Source organism: Elephantulus edwardii, unplaced genomic scaffold (genome assembly GCF_000299155.1).
Source record: "Elephantulus edwardii isolate Elephantulus edwardi_28Jun2011 unplaced genomic scaffold, EleEdw1.0 scaffold00069, whole genome shotgun sequence".
In the NCBI taxonomy this organism is placed as follows: domain Eukaryota; kingdom Metazoa; phylum Chordata; class Mammalia; order Macroscelidea; family Macroscelididae; genus Elephantulus; species Elephantulus edwardii.
This window is the reverse complement of record NW_006399819.1, coordinates 2,348,334-2,373,391: the sequence shown is the minus strand read 5'-3', so window position 1 is coordinate 2,373,391 and position 25,058 is coordinate 2,348,334.

Below are 25,058 nucleotides of genomic sequence, written 5' to 3'. Positions count from 1 at the left end.
TAAATGTTTATGAAAATTAATAAAATATAATTATAGGGAAAAAAAACAAAAAAATCCTCACTACCAGGTTGATAAGCAGTATCATGAGATATGGAGAAGGAAATTGTCAACAACTACATCTTACTTGGACCCACAATCAACATTCTCAATACTATCAGCCAAAAAATTAAAAGATGTATTGCATTGGCAAAGCCTGCTGTCAGAGACCTCTCCAAAGTATGGAGGAGCAACGATGCAAGTTTAAAGACTAAGGTGTGCCTAAATCAGACAATGATCTTTTTAGTAATTTCCTCTGCATCTGAGAGCTGGACAATTAATAAGGAGGACAGAATGAAAATTGAGGCTTCTGAGTTATGATGATGAAAAAGAGTATTAAATACCTTATGGACTGCCAAAATAAACAGATACAACCAGAATACTCCTTAGAGGCAAAAATAATGAAGCTTTGTCTCATCTACTTTGAGCATGTTGTTATGAGGGGCTTTTCCTTAGTAAAGAAAGGCAGAGATCCAAGTAAATACAGAGGTTGACAAAACCAAGTTGAACAAAGGAGAAGACAGGGTGCAAATTTTGGAAGGCTATTATATTCAGAGTAGCAGACACTATGGCAAAACTGTGAGTTGAGTCCAAAGAATCAAAGATGATGATCTGGATGCAAGCTCCAGATTGAACAGAAACTGATGAGTTTCACCAGTCTTATAAACGGATTAGGGCTGTGATAAGATTAAAAGTATTTTATCATCCCCAAATCCTATTATATCAGATAAGCTTGATCATATTAGACCATTTTGTGGGGATAACTACATCACTACTTAACTGCCACATCACACCGATACATAAATACCATAGCAGAGAATTATGGCCACACTGGCATACAACCTTAACCATCACAGTAGAAGTTCACTGTCAATGCATTGATTGCTAGAAGTCTTGAACTTAACCTTTACTTATGTTCATGTACAAATGTTGAAAGATCGCTCAGAAATCTTGCTTATAATTTTCTCGGGGCGGGGGCGGGGACCTACCTAGACTTCCTTAAAGTAACTGTCTTTTCTATGAAAGTGAAATGCAGTGTTCACAATTCTCCAAGACAGTGATCGTTCAAATGCAGAAGCCGTGTCTCCTTTGGATGTATGTTAAAGATAACAAACAAAAACAAAAACAAAAAAAAAAAACAAAGAAACTTTTACTTATATGCTCATTAAGTAGTTTGATTTTCATCAGCATTTGAGTTTGTGCCGGTTTTTGCCATATTTCTTGGCTTAAGTTGAAGCTAAGGCAAAAGAGAGTGTTTTATTCCTGAAGAATATTACTGTGTAAGACACCCGATAAAAGTTAAATTTATTTAATACTTGCAGCAAGTCAACACTTTTATGATTAATATGGCTATTGACCACAGACTTTTTATATACTACTTCTAGTTTATGTTTGAAGATCTCTGTAAATCATCTAATTTCACTGAGTTTGGGGCCCTGCCTGACAAACTTCAGACTAGTTTATTGAAACTACACACAACAGATTTACTATAAATAACATTTTATTTATAGCTTTTCCCATGCTACTTAATAAAACATAAAAACAAATGATGGAATAAACTTGGAAGAATAATAGTAAACCTCAGTAAATTTTTACCATTCTAACTAAAATAGCCATATAGAATTAGTTTATTCCATACTGGCTTATTGAGGCATGTGCATTTTGTTTATGTATGTTTCTTCGAGATTCAGTATTCATTATGATTATATGTGGATTAGTGTCATATATTGCTGATGATCTACTATCCAAGGTTTCTCTTATGTAACTGTTATTTTTTTAAAAAATCAGTGTCACAGTAATTGCTGAGCGGATGCTCTGACTTAATGGTTCTATCATAGTATATTGTTACAGTTCTACCCTCAACCAAGAATATTATTTGCGGTAGCTAAGGTCTTGTTGATAATACACAAATTGTAGAGAAATGCACAAATAGAGCTGTGCAGACAGGAGAGAAGTAGATGAGAGCCATCAGCCTTTTCTCACCCTTCAATCTTCTATTAAAATTCTGTTACAAAAAACTGCCTATCAGAAACAAGTGTCTTGGTAACCAAATCACACATGCTGTCTTTAATCTAAGGGGAAAAGTCACAAACTCTTTTCCCCTGTTTATTTGTATTGGCATGGGGGGAAAATGTGGAATATATACATAATTTAAAAGAAATTGGTGATACAATGCAATATATCTCTTTAATTTTAAATTCAGCTTTATTAAATGTGAATGTGTGGCTTTCTTATTATTTAAAATTAATTTCAACTATCAGGTATTTAAACAAAAATTCATCATGAACTTTGAAATGTTGCTCACCTCTACCTTCTATGTGCTGACTTCTATATTCATTTTAGCATTTTCCCCTCCTTTGGACTTATTCCTTGTTCCAGAGGATGAATATTGTTTATTAGTATTATGGATGAAGCTGTGCCCCATCGGTACAGGATATAAAATATCCTTTCCCTTACACTGTGGATACAATTCCTTTTTGTAATAGGCTTACTTTACTTTGTGAAAGAGGAGTTAATGGTGTAATGTGTATCTTAAGCCAATCACTTTTAAAAAGAGATAATTAGGCAGAGAGAAACTAACACAGATGGAAGGAAACAAATGCACCACATGAATATCTCCAAGGAATCAAGGAATAGAAGCTGAAAAGAGACAAAGACTTTTCCCTGGAGTCAACAAGAGAGATAAAGTATTTGCTAGAGCTGGCACCCTGAAAATCTCAGTCCCTTCATCTGGAAAAAAATTGGTGATAATATTGTTATAGCAACCTCAAGGAACTCAGGCAGTTACGAAAAAGGACTACTTTGATTGTTTAAAATCCTTGCTACTCAGTGAGAGAGAGATTATATCAGACCTCTGCAAACTTCAGTTTTCTAATTATTTGGATAAACACCTGAGCTCTGTTCGTGTTAATTAGGAGAAGGGAAATCACTGGTAGTAATGCCCAGCTTTATAGACTTGGCAATTGTTCTTCGTAGCAAAGAACTATTATTAGTTTCTAGAGTAGATAATTTAGAGATCTCCAGTAGTTCCCATCCCCTTCTCTCAGTGGTTTTAATCTTTTCCTCTCCTTGTTCATAAATTCACCAAGAAAAAGATTTAATCTATGCCTCTATAATACTCTTCCTGAAAGGAGTTTTCTTGTCATTTCCTTAATCTCTAGCATTATCCATATTATTTTTGCACTCAAATAGCATCCTCCTATCTGATGGGGCTTTTTGCTCTCAATTGGCTAGGTGGAATTGACATAGTTCTTCCAATCAAGACTTCTTGTTGTTGTCATATGTGCCACTGAGTCACACTTCACCCATAGGGACCCTATGTACAACAGCTCTGAAGAACGCCCTATCCTGAGCCAGTCTCACTGACTCCTACACACCTACCACATTGCCCTAGTTACTGTATCAATCCATCTCGCCTGAGGTCTTCCCCTCACGTTCTGTCCCTCCACCCTTCCAAGAATGATGTCCTTTCAGGAGGATTGGTCCCTCCTGACCATATGAACAAAGTATGTGAGACAGAGCTTCAACCCTAGCCTTCAAGGAGAAACTTGCTTCCTTTCTCTTCAAGACAGACCTATTTTCTTGGCAGTCCACAGTATGTTCAAGACTCTTTTTCTGCGCCACAACTCAAAGTATCAATTCTTCTTCTGTCATCCTTAGTCATTGTCCAGCTTTCTGATTCATAGCACATAACTGTGAAGACCATGGCTAGTATCAGATTCACCTTAGTTTCTAGACTGAAGTCATTGTTCCTCAGCACTCTGGAGAGGTCCCTGACAACAGACTAATGTTCTTATATTTAATGTAACATAGTTGACTGAGATCATCTATGTTTAAATCAGAGAAGTGAAATCACCCGGGAGTAATTTGCTACTTTATTTTAATTTAGATTCACCGTCCCAACTCTATGTTGTTGTTCCTACAATATAGCAACTAAATTAGAAAGTTAACTGGAAATAAGACCTGAATATAGGTGTTTTATCTGAATATTCCTGGATAATGCTATAGCAGTAATTCCACAGGTTAGTACCTGATATGACATGAATGAGTGATTTTTAATGGCTTGTGGCTTCTTTTTATTCCCCGCCCCCCATGGATTTAAAGACTATATGACCCAGAAGGGAAAAATATTAAATAGAATGGGGATAAGTTAAATGCATTATTAACCTTCACATGGAGATTTCATTTCTCAAAAGCTATGCCAATACCTCTTTAAGGAAGTAATGGCAGCCATTATTGCTCTTTCTTTTATAAAGGGGGACTCAGAAGACTAGAAAGGACAAGAAAACAGGATAAGAAAAGATAAGGTCATTAGCACTGGAAAAAGATATGGAACCCATGTTTGCTGTTATAATTGTCTTTCAATTATATCACTTCTTACCTTTAAAACAACGTGGAAGAAGAAGGCTCAGAATTTAAGTACTAATTCATTAATATGTCCCCTAACCAAATTCTAGTCCAAGGGAAAGAAATTACTTGTTTTGGATATGCTGTGGTCTTAGTTTAAATGAGCCCATTAAAACTATCCCCTTCTCTTCCTGCCTAACTAGTCTCTCTTGGTTCTCAATTGATGAAGTAACATGCACTACTTAAGATTCATATTTCCTTTCTAACTATGCCTTGAAGGAGCAGGATTAACTTTCTTAGCTTCTTCCCCAGCAGTAAACTCTAATTGGCTGACAGCTTGCACTGACAAACACACAGCCCCTGAGGGTTTTTATGGTAAAATAAAAGAAAACATGGTCACAGATCCACTATCTCTCAGTGCTCTCTCTCACAAACTATAAATATAGAACTGCATCAACACAGCTGAAACAAAGATGTTAGGGACTGGCCAATAAAATTAAAAAATGATCCAATATTATTTCTTATTGGGATGCCCTTTCTATTCTCCTATATAGGAAAATATTGTCAACCTTGTAAATTCCAGTCACACATGACCAACGCACACAATTCCTTGTGGAATAACACTCATTAGAAAGGTAGTCGCTTTCTCACAGTTGATTACTCCCTCTAAGATGGACTTTTTCAAGTCTAGTGACTTAGTGATAGAGAACTGTGCTTCCATCACACAGGTACACAGCTCGAATCAACCAGTTGTACCATGGAAAAAAGTTGGGCAGTATCCTCCTTTGTTCTTTAATGACTCTGAAAACCCACTGGAGGGTCAACTATGCATCAGTTTTGACTTGATGGTACACAACAACAACAACAACAATAGATGACCGTTTTGTCTTCACTTTTATTGTGTCTATTGGAGATTTAATGATTTTTTTTCCTCTCAATTTTTTTAAATCATATTTTTATATTGGATAGCAGCAATGGATTTGAGGTGGTGCAAAGAATTTGTTTTTTTTTATTTTTTAACCAGCCTATTATTTTATGGTCAGTCCCACTCAGCCGTGCCTTAAGAGAAATACCTACATACTAGTCTGTTTCCATAAAGACGTTGTTGTTAGGAGCTATCTAGTTAATTTTGATTCATAGAAACTTCACGTTATGAAGTAGAACCACCTCACTGGATTTTCTAAACTAGAACCTGTTGGAAGCTGATCACCAGGCCTTTGTCCTGTGGAGGCACTGGATGAGTTCAAACAACTCACCTCTTGAGTGTCAGAGCAGAACATCACTGGAAAGTCATCACATCTCCTTCCATAAAGAACACACCCAACAAAACCTTAGGGAGCAGTTCTACATGGGATCTCCCTGAGTCAGAAAGGACTGTATGACAGCAGGTTTTTGTTTGTTTGCTTGTTTATTTTACTTTTTCTATAACACAACACTAAAAACAGATTAATTTGTTGTCTCACATTTTTAGAAGCTAAGAGTCCAAGTTTAGGGTGTTGGTCTCATTATTTTCCTCCCTTTTTATTATTTAAGCTTTTTACAGGGGAATCTGCATTTTTAAGCGTTCTCCCAGCTTTTGTTGTTATGTACCATCGAGTCGGAACCAAGACATAGTTGACTTTACAGTTGATTTTTTTAAAATTTGTTTTTATTGTATTATTTTTACGTGTACCATCAAATCAGATCTGACTGGTACAGGAAGAGCTTGCCCCCTCATTCTCCAGCAGAGCATCTGATGGATTTGAACCGTGTACCTCTGGGATTGCAGTGCAGTGTCTTGTCACTAGGCCACAAGAGCTCCTTTCCAGTCAAATTTTATAGTCTGTAAGTCAGACTGGAGGAGACTGCCTGTTTTTCTCCTGAAGAGCAGCTTGTTAATCAGAATTGCTTGCTTTGGGATTGGAAGTGCATCTCTTTGCCCGGTAGGACACCAGAGTTCCCTAACTACAGGTAGTCCTTTTGTAGCTGCAGTGACACATAGCAACTCTAAAAATCAATCAATCAATCAATCAATCAATCAATCTTTCTTTTGTCTCTGCATATATTTCCTCTTTTATAAAGATCCCACTTAAAAGAGTCATTGTCATATTACTGCTAGTGTAGTGGTAAGGAATTGTGCTGCCAATGCAATGACACTTGGTTTGAATCCACTAGCTTCCCTGTGGAAGGATGAGCAATCTCCTCTTATGTGATTCACTGCCTCCGAAAACCTACTAGAGGATCAGTTATGGGCCATTTTTAACTTGATAAACAACCACAACAACCACTTGAGTAATCTACACTAATATTTCTCATGATATCTTAAAAAACCTTATGCCCTTCACATTCACAGATTTAGGAATGGAAACCTCAACATTTCTGCTTTTGGGAGAAAAACTTAAATCCATAAGAAGAGGAGCTAACTCTGTCAATGTGAGTTTAATGAGCTGAAGCCTAAATAGTCAGTGCAGCAATTTCCCTGGCCCCAAGAATAGCAAACTAAACTGTTCCTAAGGTTCTGACATTTAGGTGTAATTTCTTTCTGGATAATGTGGGTTACAGAAAAATACTGCTACCATTTTGTTGTTTTGAATGAAGCCGTGTTGTGCATCAAGTTGACAAACTGGAGAGGACCTAGCTAAGAATGTCTGGTAGAAAGAGTGCCCGAGTGCTTTCCAACAACAATTTATACAGTGATAAAATATATCAAAGATATCACTTATATCTAGGATTTGTTGTACTCACTTTCCATTAAGTCTAGTCTAAAAAGGGTTTTAATAGGATTACTAAGTGATAGATGAAAAGGATGTCATAGATTTCAGAAAAGCTTTTAGAACAGTTTCTCATGAAGCTTACAAATCCTATGGAAAAATATAGTTTGGGTGAAAGATCAATCAGATGTCAAGGCCTCCAGTATCTTGTCACAGACTGTGAGATACTGAAAGGCCATCCTATCAATCATAAGTCAAGAAATAGAAAGAAATCATACTTAGCAAATGCCCAGATACAATTGGTCTAACTATTATTATATTTGATGAGTAAAATAAAACTTAGAATTATCTCTACATTGTTGTTGTTGTAGTTATTATGTACCACCAAGTCACCTGAGACAAATAGCAACCCTATGTACAATAGCTTGAATTCTGCCCTGTCTTGAGTCAATCTCACTGACTTTGACATGTTGATCCCCATTGCCCCAGTTTCTGTACCATTCCTTCTCATTGGTGTCTTCCTCTCCTGCGCTGTCCCTTCACCATTCCAAGCATGATGTCTTTCTCTAAGAACTGGTTATTCCTAGCCTCGTGTCCAAAATATGTGACACGGAGCTTCAAAATCCTAGCTCCAAGGAGAAACTTGGTTGTACCCTCTCCAGGACAGACTTATTTGTTTTTTTTTGGTGGCCTATGGTATGTTCAAGGGTCTTCTTCAGCACCACAACTCAAAGGCATGAATTTTTCTTCTGTGATCCTTAGTCATTGTCCCGTTCTTTGATGTATAGAAAGCAATAGTGAAGATCATGGCCTGGATCTGAAGCACCTTAGTCTCTAAACTGACATTGCTGCTTCTCAGTACTCTGGAAAGGTTCCTGGCAGCAGATTTTTCCAGTGCAGTTTGTCTTTTGATTTCCGGACTACTGGTCCCAGTAGTGTTGAATGTGGAGCTGAGCAAGTTGTAATTGTTAACAGCCTCAATGCTGTCTTCATCTATGAGATGCTGCCAACTGTCTCAGTGGTGAGAATCTTTGTCCTCTTGATGCTGATCTTCAATACATATTGAAGAGTACAGTCTTTGACCTTCTGCAGCAAGTGCTTCAGGTCCTCCTCAGTTTCAGCAAGCAAGATTGTGTCATCTGCATAAGTAGGTCATTGATGATTCTTCCTCCAATCCTGATGCCACATTCCTCCTCATAAAGCCCAGTCTCTGGAATGACCTTTTCTGCACATAGATTGAAAAAGTATGGAGACAGGGCACATCCCTGATACATTGATTTTTGAACCATGCAGTGTTTCTTTGCTGTGTTTTGAAGACTGCTTTAATATATATAGTTTAGAATAAATAATGTGAATTTTATAGTACACATATGCAAAATTTTGTTTTGAGATAAGTATAAATAAGAAAGGCTACTTCTTTGGAATAAAGAACAATTCAGTGAAGCACCCTCAGACAGGGAAATGTCGAGCCAACTTCATAGGAAGCAATAGTACAACAAGATTTTAAAAATTTAAGACAGCTTCTTAGCCATGCTCAAGAAAAGTGTAATGGCACCTCCAAGTAAAGAAAGATTTATTTTACTTTTTTTTGTTGTTGTTGTTAAATGATATTTGGGGTTGCATTTTCAGTTTTGACATTTTAATAATTAGTAGAGTACACTTGAGAAAAAGTTATAAATTGACTTTGCCAGAATCATAATGTGTCAGATAAAACCTCTTAAAAAGAACTCTAAGAGTCTTAGTCTGGAAAGTAAAGATTGGTGGAAATCAAAATGGCAATAATTATAAATTTACTCATTAATTCACAAAACATACTTATTCACACTTTTCAAACTACTTAAAATGTGAGATATTCTGGAGGCAAAAGCACGAAGAAGACAGTTTACTGAAGGACAACAATGAAAAACATAGAATATTATACGGTGAGATGAGTATCAAAAACAGACGATCATACTACTTGAAAGATACTAATAGTGGGGCTACCAAAGGCCTATAACTTAAATCAGGAAAGAAGAATATGAGGTGCCTCAGGAAGAAGAAAAATATACTGAATTTCTAGTGCAAGGTAAAAAAAGATAATGATTCCTAAGTTGCCTTGTACATTTGAACCATAGGGAAAAGTTGAGAGAGGAAAAAGACACTTAAAAGGACGTAGACACTAGAATAGTAAGGGGGGGGGGAACACAACAAAAAACCCTCACAGAAACTTGACAGGAGTGCAAAGAGTGTTTATCCAGGAGAATAAGTAATTAAAAATTGCAAATTCAATTATAAAATTAAAAATGATACAGCTCTTGCTACCTTAATAAAAATGTTTAGACAGGGAAGTTACAGTAACAGAATAAAACTGAATCCTAGAAAAATTCAAACATATATGAAAAATTGGTATTTGATAAAAAGAGGCTTTAAGATCTATGGGAAAAGAAGTTATTAGTAAGTGAGAAAATGCTTCAGAGATAATTGGTTAAATTTTCAGGAAAAATTAAATTAGCATTTGATGTTCTACGTTCAAATATATCCCAAATGTCATAACAATTTAAATATTAAAAGCATGGAACCTTAAAACAACTAAAAATATATATGATTATTTCCGATGGGAGAAGATTTTTCTGAACACTAATTTAAATGGGTGCGGGAAAAAGAATCTTAAAGGAAACATTTAATTTAAATATTTGATTAATCAAAGAAGGAGAAAGATAAGAAAGATGGGGGAAAAAATCTACCCTAGTTTCTACCCATTACATCCACTGTCACGCCATAGGGATTTATAATTCTCACCCAAAGGCTCTGATTGTTAGAATCCAACAATAGCTCCCCAGAAGAAAATGAGTAATCTCCTTCTGTGCAATTTATAGCTTAGGAAAACCTACTAAAGGATCAACTATGAGTTGGTTCCAAACCAATGAAAATGAATGTCATCTACTGCACTCTGATCTCTTTTTATGTTTCTTATTTCAGTAAAATATATCTCCACAGCTGTTACTCAAAAGAAGCCCTAAAGAATTGTTTTGGATTAAACTGTCCTTCTAAAATATACTGAAGTCCTAACCCCTGTACCTGTGAATCTGAACTTGTTTGCAAGTGGGATTTTTTTTAAGTTCAATGAGGTTGTTTTAGTGTAAACTCAACTAATTGCCATCGAGTGGGAACCAACTCACAGCTGAAATTCTCACAAGGTTACAGAGGTCATAAAACACAAAGAAGATTATTATGTTGGGTTCTATCAATATCTACTTTTCAGATCAAGGCTCTCATTTTCCTATCCTATTCCTATGAGGCAGTTTGTAGTTTCCAGCTCTCTGCCTCTCAGTTGGCAGCACACCTCCCTACCTAGTAGTCCATAAGAGTGTGAGGTCCTACTTTTTATTCTTCCTGAGTGATATTTTACAAAAGGAAGAGACAGACAAAGAAACAACCACACAGAGGAAAAATATCAGGTAAAGATATACCTCAAAGCCACAGAACTCCAAGAAACACCTCTTTCTGTCATAGCTGGAAGCGACAAGGAAAGCTTTTCCCTTGTAAGGATAGAGAGCGTGACTGGCATCACTCTGAAGTTGGCTTCTAGACTCCACAAGAAAATATCTGTGCTTTACAATCACCCATTCTGAACACTTTGCTTAAACTCTTGGGATACTATGAAAAGCATCTTTTCCCCCATCACTTCCTTTTTTCTTGTTTCTCATGTACACACCATTTGAAAATACTACTGGCTTTTAAATCTAGATAGGTTTCATAACCAATGACTTCTCTTTATTTCTACTTCTGACAACCTAATCTAATAGGCCATCACTTGCATTTCTCCAAATGCTTCCTAAATTATTTCCTTCCTTCTGCACATTGCTTTAAGAGTCTTTCTTGAATGTTTTTATTGTTAGATGTCATGAAGTTGACAGCTATCTCTTATGTACAAAGAATAAAAACTACCAGATCCTAGGCTCTCTTCACACTCTCCACTCTTTTCCACTGCTTAGGTCCTTTGTTGAGTTTATGGTGTCACTTTATCTTGTTGTGGGTAATCCTTTTCTTTGCTGACAACTCTAGTTTTCCATCTATGACATCCTCCTCCAGGGCCTGTTGTTGTGTATTGTTGAGTTGGAAATGACCTGCTGGTGGGTTTTTAGAAACAGTTAATCACATGGGAGAAGATTGCCCATCCTTCTCTTAAGGAGCAACTGGTGGATTTGAACTACATGCTTTTGGGGTTGCAGTACAGCTTCTTGCCACTAGGCACCACTGCTCCAAGGGCTAGACCATCCTAATAATATGTTGGTAGATAGATGCTAGGAAATTCTAATAATGTCAGTATAAATATGAGATGTGGGATGAAATCTCACCATCCCTGCCTCTAAGATACATGTTGGCTACATTTCCTTTAAGACAGATTTGTTTATTCTTTTGGCATTCCGTGGGATATTCAATATTCATTGCCAGCACCACAAAACAAAAACATTCCTTCTTCTTCGGTCTTCCCTATTCATTGTCCAATTTTCACACTGTTCAAATTTCACTGCTATTTCTTGGTTATCAGCAATATAACATTCATATCCCCAAATGAAACAAACCCATTGCTGTGACAAACCAAACTCATTGCTATGGAGGTGATTTTGATTCATAATGACTGGATAAAATAGATTAGAACTGCCCAAGAGAGAGTACAAAGCTATACTCTTTATGGATGCAGACATAATTTTTCCATGTAGCTGGCAGGTGTGCAATGCTGATATGTTAGTTGCAGTTAAGTACTAACTGCTGGTTTTTGGTTAGCAATTACGTGCCATGGTGTCACTAGGGTTCCTAAGCAGCATCAAGAGTGCTTCAACCACTGCAGGGATATTCATTCATTTGTTCCACTAGTATTTCTTGAGAATCTAGTATGTGTCAGGGCTGTTCTTGGAACTGAAGCTTAAGCAATAAACAAAGTAATCAAAATATCTGCCCTTATGAAACTGACATTCTACTGAGGCTGGGGATAAAAAGGAAAAGAAAATAAAAACAGTATTCAAGTAGTATTTTAGAACCCAAGTTCTGTAGAGAAATATAAAGAAAGAGGGTGTATAAAGGAGAGGGTATAGGGATTGCCTGGAGGTCACCTTCTGAGGCTGTACAGACATTGGCTGAGGAGATAAAAGGGATAGAAACCCCAAAGGGGATAATTTTTCTAGTTCTTCTGCCCAGATGAGGCACACTTTTCAAATGCATCTACCCAGAATGAATATATTTTTCTAATTTACCTAAAGGCAGTCCATGGGTCATACAGATGGTTCTATTTTAAGATGATCACTAACTGATATATTGAGAACAGTACCAGAATGAGAGAAGGCAGGAGTATAATTTATGATACTACTATAAAATTCCAGGTGAAAAGATATTGTGGGTTGAACCAGGATTGTAGTGGCAAGAGTTGCAAGAAGTGGTTAGATTTTGGACCTATTATGAAGGCAAGAAGAAACAAAATTTTCTGTTGGATGGCATGTGGCAATTTTTAAATCTAACTTTTTTCTCTCATTGACAACAGATTCTTATTCAAATTAGAATCTTTCAGTCCCTTTGATACCCTTTTCATCCAGTTTTTCTTATCCCCACAATGCTTTAAATACACTGCCTTTCTTTTTAACCTTAAAAAAAAAGGAGTTCAATACTATGCTTAGTCTGGACCTTGGCATTTGTGGTTTTATTCAATTAATAGTTTGGGTAGAATGTTGAATGATCCAGGATGTATAAAAAGAAGATGGAAGGAGTACACAGAGTCACCGTATCAGAAGGAATTGGCTGACACAGAGGAATTTCATGAAATAACATATGAGCAAGAATCTACGGTGATGAAGGAGGAAGTTCAAGTTGCTATGAAGGAATTGGCAAAAAAAAAAGGCTCCAGGAGTTGACTGCATACCAATTAATTTATTTCAACAAACACACACTGCCCTGGATATGCTCACTAAGTTGTGCCAAGAAATCTGGAGGACAGCCAGCTGGCCAACTGACTGGAAGAGATCGATATTTGTTCCCATTCCAAAGAAGGTGACCCAACAGAGTGGAAATTATCGAACAGTATCGTTGATATCACATGCAAGCAAGATTCTGCTGAAAATTATCCAAAACCATTTGGAACAATATGTCAACAGAGAACTGCCAGATGTGCAGGCTGGATTTAGAAGAGGTCGTGGTGAGGGATACTACAGTTAATGTAAGATGGATCTTGGCAGAAAGCAAAGAATACCAGAAGAATGTCTATCTGTACTTCAATAACTCTGCAAAGGCTTTTGACTGTGTGGATCACAACAAGCTGTGGCTGACTCTGAGAAGAATGGGAATCCCAGAACATTTGGTCGTGCTAATGCAAAACCTATACTTGGACCAAGAAGCAGTTGTCAGAACAGAGCGGGGAGACAGTGGATAGTTCAAAATCAAGAAAGGGGTCCATCAAGGATGTATTCTGTTTCCATACCTTTTCAATCTGTATGCAGAACAGATCATCCAAGACGCTGGGCTATACAAGGAGGAATGTGGCATCAGGATTGGTGGAAGAGTCATCAACAACCTGCGTTATGCAAGATGACACAGCCCTGCTTGCTGAAACTGAGGAGGACTTGAAGCGCTTGCTGCAGAAGGTCAAGGACTGCAGTCTTCAATATGGATTGAAGCTCAATATCAAGAAAACAGAGATTCTCACCACTGGACCAATTGGCAGAATCAGTATGGATGGTGAAGAGATTGAAATAGATAACAGTTTTAGTTTGCTCCGCTCCACAGTCAACACTCTTGGTAACAGCAGCCAGGAAATCAGGAGGTGAATTGCATTGGGAAAGTCAACTGTGAGGGACCTCTCAAGAGTACTGAAGTGCAATGACATCAGGCTGGAGACCTGATCCAAGCTATAGTCTTTGCAATTACATGCTATGCATTGGAGAGTTGTACAGTAAATTGATGCCTTTGAGTTGTGGTGCTGGAGAAGAGTGTTGAATATACCATGGACTGCCAGGAGAACAAACAGGTTCGTCCTGGAGAGGGAGAAGCCAGAATGTTCCCTGGAGTCAAGGATTCTGAAGCTTCATCTGACATACTCTGGACATGTTGCAAGGAGGGACTGGTCCTTGGAGAGGGACATCATGTTTGGGAAAGTGGAGGGATGGCACAGGAGAGGAAGACACTCAATGAGATGGATCAATTCTGTGAGTGGAGTGGTGGGAATAAATGTGTTTGAGACAGTGAGGTTGGCACGGGATAGAACAGTGTTTGTACATAGAACAGTTCTTGTACATAGGATCACTATGGGTCTCAAATGACTCTATGGCACATAACAACAACAACCACCTTGATATTTAATGTTTTAATAATTAGCCAATGCACTCTAATATTTCCTCAATGATCCCTGGTGATCATATGCAAAATATTTCTCTCAAGTATGTATTATCCCCTTTTACTGACTTATAGGAGAGCTGTGCTACCAACCCAAAGATGGGTGGTTTGAATCCACTAGCTCCTCCACCGGAGAGAGATGGAAAATCTCCTCCCATGCAATTTATAGCCACTGATAACCAGCTGGAGAGTCAGTGATACGTCAGTATTGATGATGGCTTAACCCAACAGAAACTGACATATATACATACACACATATATGTCGGTCATCTGACAATGTGAGGTCCATCCATGAAGTTAGAAGAATGATCATTACCTAAAGAAATGTCCAAGGAATATTGTTACTGTTGTTATGTGCACAACTGGAACCGACTCATAGTTCACCTTCCAGCATATTTTCAATAGCTTTAACTCACACAAGAGGAACTTGCCCATCTTTCTAGCTTTAAATCCCACAGTAAGAGTCTGTTCATCTTTCTCCTGAGGAGCAGCTGGTAGTTTCAAACTATGTGCCTTTGGTTGACAGCTCAGATCCTTATCATTAGGTCACATAGCTCCATGCAAGGAATTTTGTTTGCTATTATATCGCTGTAGATGACTCTCCATTGGGCAGAATATTGCACTGGAGGTGACTGACCATTTTTCAGCTGATGGGTTTGAACTGTGTGCTTTGGGATGGCAGTGCAGTTTCTTACCACTAGGCCACTAAAGTAATCCAAAAATTGTTGTTAGATGCCATCGAGTTAAGTACAACTCATAGCAACCCTGTGAACAACAGATCGGAATGAACTCTGTCCTATTATGCACCATTCTCATCATTTCTGACACACTTGAGCTCACTGTTGTAATCACTGTGTCAATCTAACTCATTGAGGGTCTTCCTCAGACCTTTAATCTTTCCAAATATAATGGCCCTTTGAAAGAAAGAAATGTTGTTGTTAGAACCCTCCAGCAGGTTTTCAGAGGCAATAAATTTCAAAGAAGGAGAGTGCCCATCCTTCTTCCACAGAGCAGCTGGGAGATTTGAACCATGTGCCTTTGGGATTGTAGCACACTTTCTTACCACTAGGCCACCAGGAAGAAACAGTAGGTGTAAATTAAAGGTTTTTGTTTCTTTGATTGAATTGCCCCAGGTAAGTCAGACTTTTTGAAACTTCCATTTTCATTAAGATTTTTTTACTACTGCACTGAAATAAAAATTCTTACCTTTTTCATAGAAAAATGCTGCTGGAGAAATGGATTTACATTTTACAAAATTATAAAGAAGGTGAAAGACTTATAATCCCTGTTCACTCCTGCTTCTTTATTTCTTCTGGCGGTAAGTAGGCTATATTATAGTAGAGAAAAGTGTCTTTAAGGAACATTGGTGATGTGGTTAATATTTGCCTGCTAAATGAAAGCTTGACAGTTCACAAACCTAGCTACTCCTTAAGAGAAAGATGAGGCAATCTGCTTCTGTAAAGATTAGTGTCTTTAAAACCCTATGTGGCAGTTCTAAGTGGTCAGCCTAACAGGGTCATTATGAGTTGGAATTGTCTTGATGACAATCGGGAATGGTGTCTATTAATTTTAAATTTCCAAGCACTGTGTTTTATCACATTTGCTTTATTTTATATTGATAGTGATAATGTATGTTAAAGATTATAGAATACAGGCAACAGAAAGGTAAAGCAAGCTTTTATTAATCAGAAACAATGATTCAGAATGAAGTATGCTAGTTCCATGTCGATAATATAATATTTTGTTATCACATACAGAACATCAATTATGTATATGAAGGGTACATAATTGTCTATTTATAAGTTCTGCCTTGGGGTGCTTTAATTCTATTGCCAAGCTGCTAGAAATTCAATTGATGCCGTACAAATTAATGGTCAATGCTAATAATACAAAATTTATGAGATTTAGAGCCAAGAAAGAGGCTATTACAAATAATGTTTCAATTATTATTTCTCTTGGCAGTCTTTAATAAAAGAAATCAGATTTTGATGCTTGGGTTAGGATAAAATTTTCTTAGTGTTTACATGAAAAACACTGTAGTTTAAGGAAGATTTTAAGCAAAAATATCTGTGATATCAGAGGTTTATTGAAAATTTCTTTCCTAGCTATTGATTGTTTATTTTGTGATTATATATTTATTATATTATGGAAATAGGATTAGAGTGGGATAGAAACCCCAACCCAAGTAGAGGTCTTTATAAAGTCATTGGAATGTAAGCTCTTTTCTTTTTTCTTTTGTTGAATACTCACTTGGTTCAGTAATTGGGTGTCTGGGAAATAGCACCCAATTAAAAGCTGCTTTGAAGGAATTAGCAAGAAATAAGAAGGAATTGGCAAGAAATAAGACCACAGGAATAGATGGTATACATATTGACGTATTTCAACTAATAGATGCTTCCTTGGATGCACTCATCAAATTGTGCCAAGAAATTTGGAGGGCAACCACTTGGCAAATTGACTGGAAGAGATCTATATTTGTTCCTATTCCAAAGAAAGGTGATCCAACAGAGCGTGGAAATTATAGAACAGTATCACTGATATCACATAAAAGCAAGATTCTACTGAAGATTATCCAAAAATGACTGGAACAGCACATCAACAGAGAACTGCCAGATGTGCAGACTGGGTTTAGAAGGTGTCGTGGTACTAGGGATACTGTAGCTAACGTTAGATGGATCTTAGCTGAAAACAGGGAATACCAGAGGAATGTCCATCTGTGTTTCAATGATTATGTAAAGGCATTTGACTGTGTGGATCATAACAAACTATGGTTGACTCTGAGAAGAATGAGAATCCCAGAACACTTGACTGTGCTAATGTGAAACCTATACTTGGACCAGGAGGCAGGCAGTCTTCAGAACAGAGCAAGGAAACACTGCATGGTTCAAAACTTGGAAAGATGTATGCCAGGGATGTGTCCTATATCCATACCTTTTCAACTTATATGCAGAACAGATTATCTGGGGGACTGGGCTCCATGAGGAGAAGTGTGGCATCAGGATTGGTGGAAGATTCATCAATAGTCTGTGTTATGCAGATGACACAACCCTGCTTCCTGTAACTGAGGAGGATCTGAAGCGCTTGCTGCAGAGGGTCAAGAATTGCAGCATTCAATATGGATTAAAGCTCAATATCAAGAAGACAAAGATTCTCACCACTGGACCAATTGGCAGCATCAAAATGGATGGTGAAGAGATTGAGATTGTTCACAGCTTTAGTTTGCTTGGTTCCACAGTCAAAACTCTTGGCATGAGCAGCCAGGAAATTAAAAGACATATTTTGATGGGAAAGTCAGTTGTCAGGGACCTCTCCAGAGTACTGAAGTGCAACGACATCAGGCTGGAGACTAAGGAGTGCCTGATCCAGGCCGTGGTCTTTCCAATTGCATGCTATGCATCAGAGAGCTGGATAGTGACTAGGGATGATAGAAAGGTAATTGTTTCCCTTGAACTGTGATACTGGAAAAGTGTGTTGAATATACCATGGACTGCTAGGAGAGCAAACAGGTTTATCCTGGAGAAGGTGAAACCAAGGCTGCTCCTTGGAGGCAAGGATTCTGAAGCTTCATCTGACATACTTTGAGCATGTTGCAAAGAGGGACCAGTCCTGTTTGGGAGGGTGGAAGGATAGCATGAGAAGAGGACCCTTGATGAGATGTATTGATTCAATAACTGGGGTAATGAGGCTAGGTGTGTCAGAGACAATGAGGCTGGCAAAGGATAGAGCAGGGTTTAGGACTCCTGTACATTGTGTTTCTATGAGTCTTAAGTGACTCAAAAGCACTTAACAACAACAACAACATATGAAAGAGCAAGTAGATTAAGATATGTTTGTAACTGCTAAATTGAGGAAGATAGGAATATATGAAAAATAGAAACAATGATTCCATGAAATGTACTTTCACTTACATATGTCCCTCATTCCCATGTCACTTTTAAGTCTAAGATGTGCCTGGCCTAACTCATGATACTTTAATTTGATTCATATGCATGTCAAAGTTGAAAAATGAATGAAGAACACCAAAGAAGACATCATGCCTTTGATTTGTCATGTTGGCAAAGAACATATTATAGACTGTCTAAAGGACAAATCTGTCTTGGGGAAAGTAACAGCCTCAGTATTCCCTAGAGGTGAAGATCGTGAGACTTCATCACACATATTCTGGGTATGTTGTAAGGAGAAACCTCGACTAGGAAAAGAATATAATGCTTGGAAAAACTGAGGATAGGCAAAGAAGAAGATTTCCTTCAGTGAGATGGTTTGATGTGGTGACTGAAACAACAATGAGGAGAGCAGATTATTAGGATCAGGCAAGGTTTTGTTCTGTTGTACATAAGGCTACTATAAGTTGGAGCAAACTAGAAAACCCCAAACAACACAAAAATAACCTGAGCCACCAACTCATTCTTTCACTCTCACCATAAATACTACTAAAGTCTTCTTTCTGGTCTACCTGCTTTTAATCAGATCTTCTTACAATCTATCATTCTTACAAAGGCCAACATTCTTTATTATGTTGATTCTTATTTAGGCAGCACATTAGCGAGGTAACTTTCCCTACAATTCCGTTTTGACCATGGACATCCCAAGATTTCTTTTCGGTAAACACCCCCTTAAAATTGAGTAATCACATATATTCCACCATAGTCAAAGGCAGGTACTATCTTACTCACTTTAATGATGTCTGGAAGAGTAACTGGCAAAGAGTAGATGCTCAAAAACATAAGTTTAATGGATACGATTAAAGTTTATTTTTGCTAAGTGGAAGAACCTGGACAAGAGACAGTAACTAGAGCAATGGGGTTAGGTGTGTTAGAGTCAGTGAGACTGGCTCAGGACAAGGCAGGCTTCAGAGCTATTGTACATAGGGTTGCTTTGAGATGCTGGTGACTTGATGGCACATAACAACAACAGCTTTCATTTTTATTTTACTTTTCAATGATTTTAAAACGTGGAGAAAAAAATAAGAGTTTAGAATAAAATTGTTCTCCAAATTTATGTACACTTCTCTAGAAATGTATTCTTTTTGACATGTGGTGGTTTAGTTCTTTAAACCTTTTTAAAAGAGTTTGAGTTTAAAATTTGCAAAGTGTAAAATCATTACTACTTGCTATGCTATATTGTGTTTCAAAGTGCCTTCAATGTAGGTTATTTAGTTTTGTTTCTTGTTTAACACTACTCATAGAGAATAGAAATTGTTTTGTTAAAGTTCAAGACAATAGAAATAAACACTTTTGAAAACAGTTTGTATTTGAAACTTTGTAACCACAAAATATAAAGGCAGATAAAAGTCTGGGAAAAATATTTCTTGTAACCAAGTTGATTCTAACTTATGGCTATCTCATGTGTCAGATAGAAATGGGCTCCATAGGGTTTTCAATAACTGATTTTTTTTGAAGTAGATTGACAGTTTATTTTTTTTTCTTCTAAAGTGCATCTCTGGATATTCAAACCTCCAAACTTTCATATGCACAACACAGAATAATAACAACAACAGAAAAACAAACAAAACCTAAAATTCCCACTTCTATTACTAAGACTCAGATAATAATGACAGGATCTTGGAAAGAAAGTCTTGTTAATTATCTTTCATAATCCTGGTCTTGAAGACTTCTTTTCTACTTGTACACCTCCAGGTCCCCATTGATTTTGGTATAATCTTAGTTTTGCTTTTCAGATGAATGCAGGAACACTGCGTGATTTTTTGCGAGTCCCTAGAGCCAACCATTGACTTGCAAGACTCCATAAAATTCTACAAAGCATCAGCTCCTCTCGAACAGAAAGCCTTGTACATCCAATGTCCCTGGAGGATGACTGCATAAACAAACCTCTCCTGGAGATCAGCATGCCATTGAAATACAATTTGCACCTGGTGGCAAAAGTTGCAGAAAGTCAATACTTGATGAGGGAGAACTTTTAAAATCTTTGGAACAGCAGAGTGGCTCAAGGCTATTTGTTGTACTTGCAATAAAAGTGTAATCCAGTATAATATGCAGGTAGTTACCAACTAGAGAAAGCCAGCTGTGATACTATTGAACAACATCCTTCTCTCCCACCAAATGAGCTGTTAAGAGAACAACAAAACTGGTAAAGGACTAATAAGGACTTTGAAAAAAAATCAGAAAAGGTTACACATCACAGTTCTTCTAGAAGCTGTAACAATTACAGGTTCTTGGTGACTCCACAGTAAACATTTCAGATAGTTAATTCTGGGTTTGAGAGATGCCTGAAGAGGAAAAGCTGTTTGCTGAAAGAAACTTTGGTGGAGAAACATTATACAAAACTTATTTATTTTAAAATTTTGGAAACAAGCATGTTTGTAGAAATACTGCATTTTTGTTTTTATAAACCTTATGTTACTACCATCTGTAACATGCTTTTCTGAAATCTAGCTCATTTAATTTGGCTTTTATGTTAGTTCACTACACAAATTTTCACACAGAATACTCCCTTATCTGTGTTGTTGTTATGTGTTGCCTAGACCAGTATAGCTTATAATAACCTAATCATCAACAGTCTGAACCCTGTCTTATCCTGTGCCACTATCATTTCTTTAAGCCCATTGCTGCCATCACTGTGTCAATACATCTTTCTGGGTATCACTTTCTCTTTCTTTGACTTTCCACTTTTCTAAGCATGACCTTTTCTGAGGAATAGCATCTCCTAATAACATGCCCAAAGTATGAGAAATGTAGCTTCACTGTTCTTGCCTCCAAGGAGCACTCTGCGCCACACTTTCTCCAAGACTTATCTGTAATGGAGCTTTGGTGGCATGGTGGTAAGGAATTGTGTTGCCAACCAAAAGGTAAGTGATTCAAATCCACCAGCTGCTCCACAGGAGTAAGATGGGCAATCTCCTCCCATGCCATTTACTGTCTGAGAAAACTTACTAGATAGTCAGCTATGAGTCAGTTCTGTTTGATGGTACACAACAATAGCAACGTTGAAATTTTAGCTAATAGTTCTTTATCCCATGCTAATTATAGAAAGGAAATGTTATCACTGAAAATGTTCTGTGTTCTCAGATATGTTGCTGTTAAGTGGCTCTGTGTCAGCTCGTAATGATCAAACTCACAGCAATTCTATGTATAAGAGAATGAAGCTCTGCCTCCTATCGTATCATCCTCATATTAAGCTCATTATTGCAGTCACCATGTCAGTATAGCTACCAAGGTTCTTCCTCTTTATTACTGATTCGCTACTCTTGCAAAGACACTATCTGTCTCTAGGGACTCATCCTTGCCCAAAGTATGTGAGATGAATGAGATATGTAAAATTATAACCTGAAAGGTTTAGAAATCACTAAATATTTGAAAGACTAAATTAAACCACTTATGTTTTAAGTCCATATGTTGAGGTATTTATATAGTTAAGATAAAATTAATTTTTAATGCTCTATTTTTTGCTAATGTGTATAATTTATGTTTGTAAATAAAATCTCAACTCTTTTGTCTCTGAGAGCACACAGCATAATTCCTTTTGAGTCCTTAAATTATTTTCTTATCTTGATAACTGATTATTTTTTAAATGGAGTTTATTTTTAATTGGTTTATTAATTAATTTATATTAATTGTAATAAAAATAATTGCTGCAGTGATTGTAGGGAGTGGCATCCACTTCCTAAACCAGATGCCTCTGAAAATTCTGTAAACATGCAGAAGTGATGTTAGTTATAGAACAGAGTTCAGGTCTTTTGTGCAAAGGTTGTTATGAGTGGTATTCAACTTGATGGCACTTAATCACTGCTAAGTGAGAACATTCTTCTACTTTCTACATCACTCTGTTGATGTGCTGTATATAGTAAGCAGAGTTTGCTGTGATGCTGAACTTTGTGCCATTGGGGTATCAAATACCATAATGGTTTCCCAATGGGGACAATGTTAGGTGGAGCTCCCAGTTGTAAGACAGGTTTGGAAGCAGGAGTGGCATCCATTTCCTAAACTGCATGCCTCTGGAAACTCTATGAACTTGGAGAAACAATAGTTATGGAAAGGCATTAGGTCTTTCACTCATAGGGTCACGATGAATCATGCTTGATTCGACGGCAATCAACAACAACAACAACAACTATAAATCTAAGAGGGTTTGAATTGTGGAATATTAATAACTTGGATTATTTGCATTTCTCAAGCTGAGAGAACTGAAAAGCAAATTGAAGCCTTGTGTCACAATACTGAAAGATGCTAGGGGTAATATATTGAATAACACCAAAAGCATTAAAAGAAGATGGAGAGAATATACAGGATCACTGTACCAGAAATAACTGATTGTCATTGAAAAATTTCAGGAAGTGCTATATGAACAGGAGTCAGTGGTAATAAAGGAGGGAGTAGAAGATGCATTGATGGTGTTGGCAAACAATAAGGCCCCAGGGATTGAAGGGATAAAAAATGACTTATTTTAATTTATAGATGCAGCCTTGGATATATGTTCACCAGTCTATGCCAGAAAATTTGGAAGACAATTATCTGGCTGACAGGTTGGAAGAGGCCCATATTTGTTTCCATTCCCAATAAAATTCATCCAACTGAATGTGTGAACTATCAAATAATATCATTAATATCAAATGCAAGCAAAATACTACTGAAGATCATTCAAAAGCAGCTAGAACATTACATAGGAAAATGGCAGAAATTCAAGAAGGATTTTAAAAAGGCCATGGCACCAGTGATATCATTGCTGATATCAAATGGATCCTGGTTGAAAATAAAGAATACAGAAGAATGTATCTTTTTCTTTTTATTGACTATGAAAAGATATTTGACTATGTGGATCATAAACTGTGGTTCACATTGAGAAAATTGGGAGTCCCAGAGCACTTACTTGTGCTCATGTGGAACCTTTAACTGGACTAGGAGGCTTGTTGTGGGAATGGAGCAGAGGATCATTGTGTGGTTTAAAATTAAGAGGGAGTGTGTCAGGGTTTTATTCTCTATCCATACCTATTCAACCTGTATACTGAACAAATTATTTGAGAAGCAAATTATCTGAGAAGTAAATTATCCTCTATGAAGAAGGGTGTGGCATCAGGATTGGAGGGTGACTCATAAATAACCTACGTTATACGAATGACACAGCCTTTCTTGCTGAAAGTGTGGAGGACTTGAAGCACTTGTTGCAGGAGATCAAGGAATGCATCCTTTGGTATGCACTGCATCTCAATGTCAAGAAAACAAAGATTCTTACCACTGAAGCAATAGGCAGAATCATGATGAATGGAGAGGATGTTGAACTGTGAACAGTTTCACCTTGCTTGGATCCACAATTAACACCCATACTACCAGCGGTCAGGAAATGAAGAGACACACTGCACTTGATAAATCTTCAGTTAGGGGCTTCTCCAGTTTATGGAGGAGCAATGATGTCAGTTTGAGGACTAAGATGCATCTGATTCAGGCCATAGTCTTTCTGATTACTTTTTATACATCTGAGAGCTGGACAATGAATAAGAATGACAGAAAAATAATTGGTGCCTTTGAGCTGTGGTGTTGGTGAAAGACAATGAACATTCTGTGAATGGCCAAGAGAACAAACAGCTATATCTTGAAGAGGGTGCAGCGAGAGTGCTCTTTGGAGGCAAGAATGATGAGGCTTCACCCCACGTACTTGCTAGAAGGGACTATTCATTGGTGAAGGAAATAATACTGGGAAGGGTGGCAGGTCAGTAAAGGACAAGACCCTCAACTGGGTGGATTGACAGAGTGACTGCTGTAATGGGCTCTTGTGTGTCAGGAAGTGTGAGGATGGCACAGGATAGAAAATGTTTCATATCTTTTGGTCATAGGGTTGTTATGAGTTTTACTCAATTCGACGGCACCTAAAAACAACAACAATAATTAGATGTTTTTTCTGGCATAGGCTGTGCATTGAACAAGTTGATTTGTATGGGAAAATTACAACTTTATTAAGTCACGCTGATTTAGGAATATGTGGAATTTTCCAAGTGTAAATATCTTGAAGCATTTGGACTATAAGCCAAAACCAGAAACTTAAAATGGTAACCAGGGTGGTATTTATTAGTACATAAGTAAAAATCATGTAACTCACCTGATGGACTATACAAGAATCCTATTAATTACATGTGTGGAGAGAATTGTTGGAAAAGCTCAATTTCAGCTAAGAAAAATAGGCCAAGTGCTGATAGTGGATGAGACCATCATCTACTTGTATGCAAGTTTAAACTGAAGGTAAAGAAAATGAAAACAAATCCATAAGAACCAAAATTTGACCTTGAGTTTATCCCATCTAAATTTAAAGACCATCTCAAGAATAGGTTTGAGGCCATGAATACAAATGAAAAAAGACAAGATGAGATATAAAGAGTATCATCCATGAAGAATGAAAAAGGTCATTACAAAGACAGAGGAGGGAAAAAAAGACTGAGGTGGTTGTCAGAAGGGATTCTCAATATTGTATTAGAAAACAGACAAGCAGAAGCAAAGGGAAGAAGTTAAGGAGCTGAACAAAAGATTTCAAAAGGCAGTTCAGGAAGACAAAGCGAAGTATTATAAAAAAATGAACAAATAGCTGGAGTCAGGAAATCAAAAGAAACAAAATTTCTTGGTATTTCACAAACTGAAAGAACTGAGGAACACATTCAAGCTGGAGTTACAAGATATAAAGATG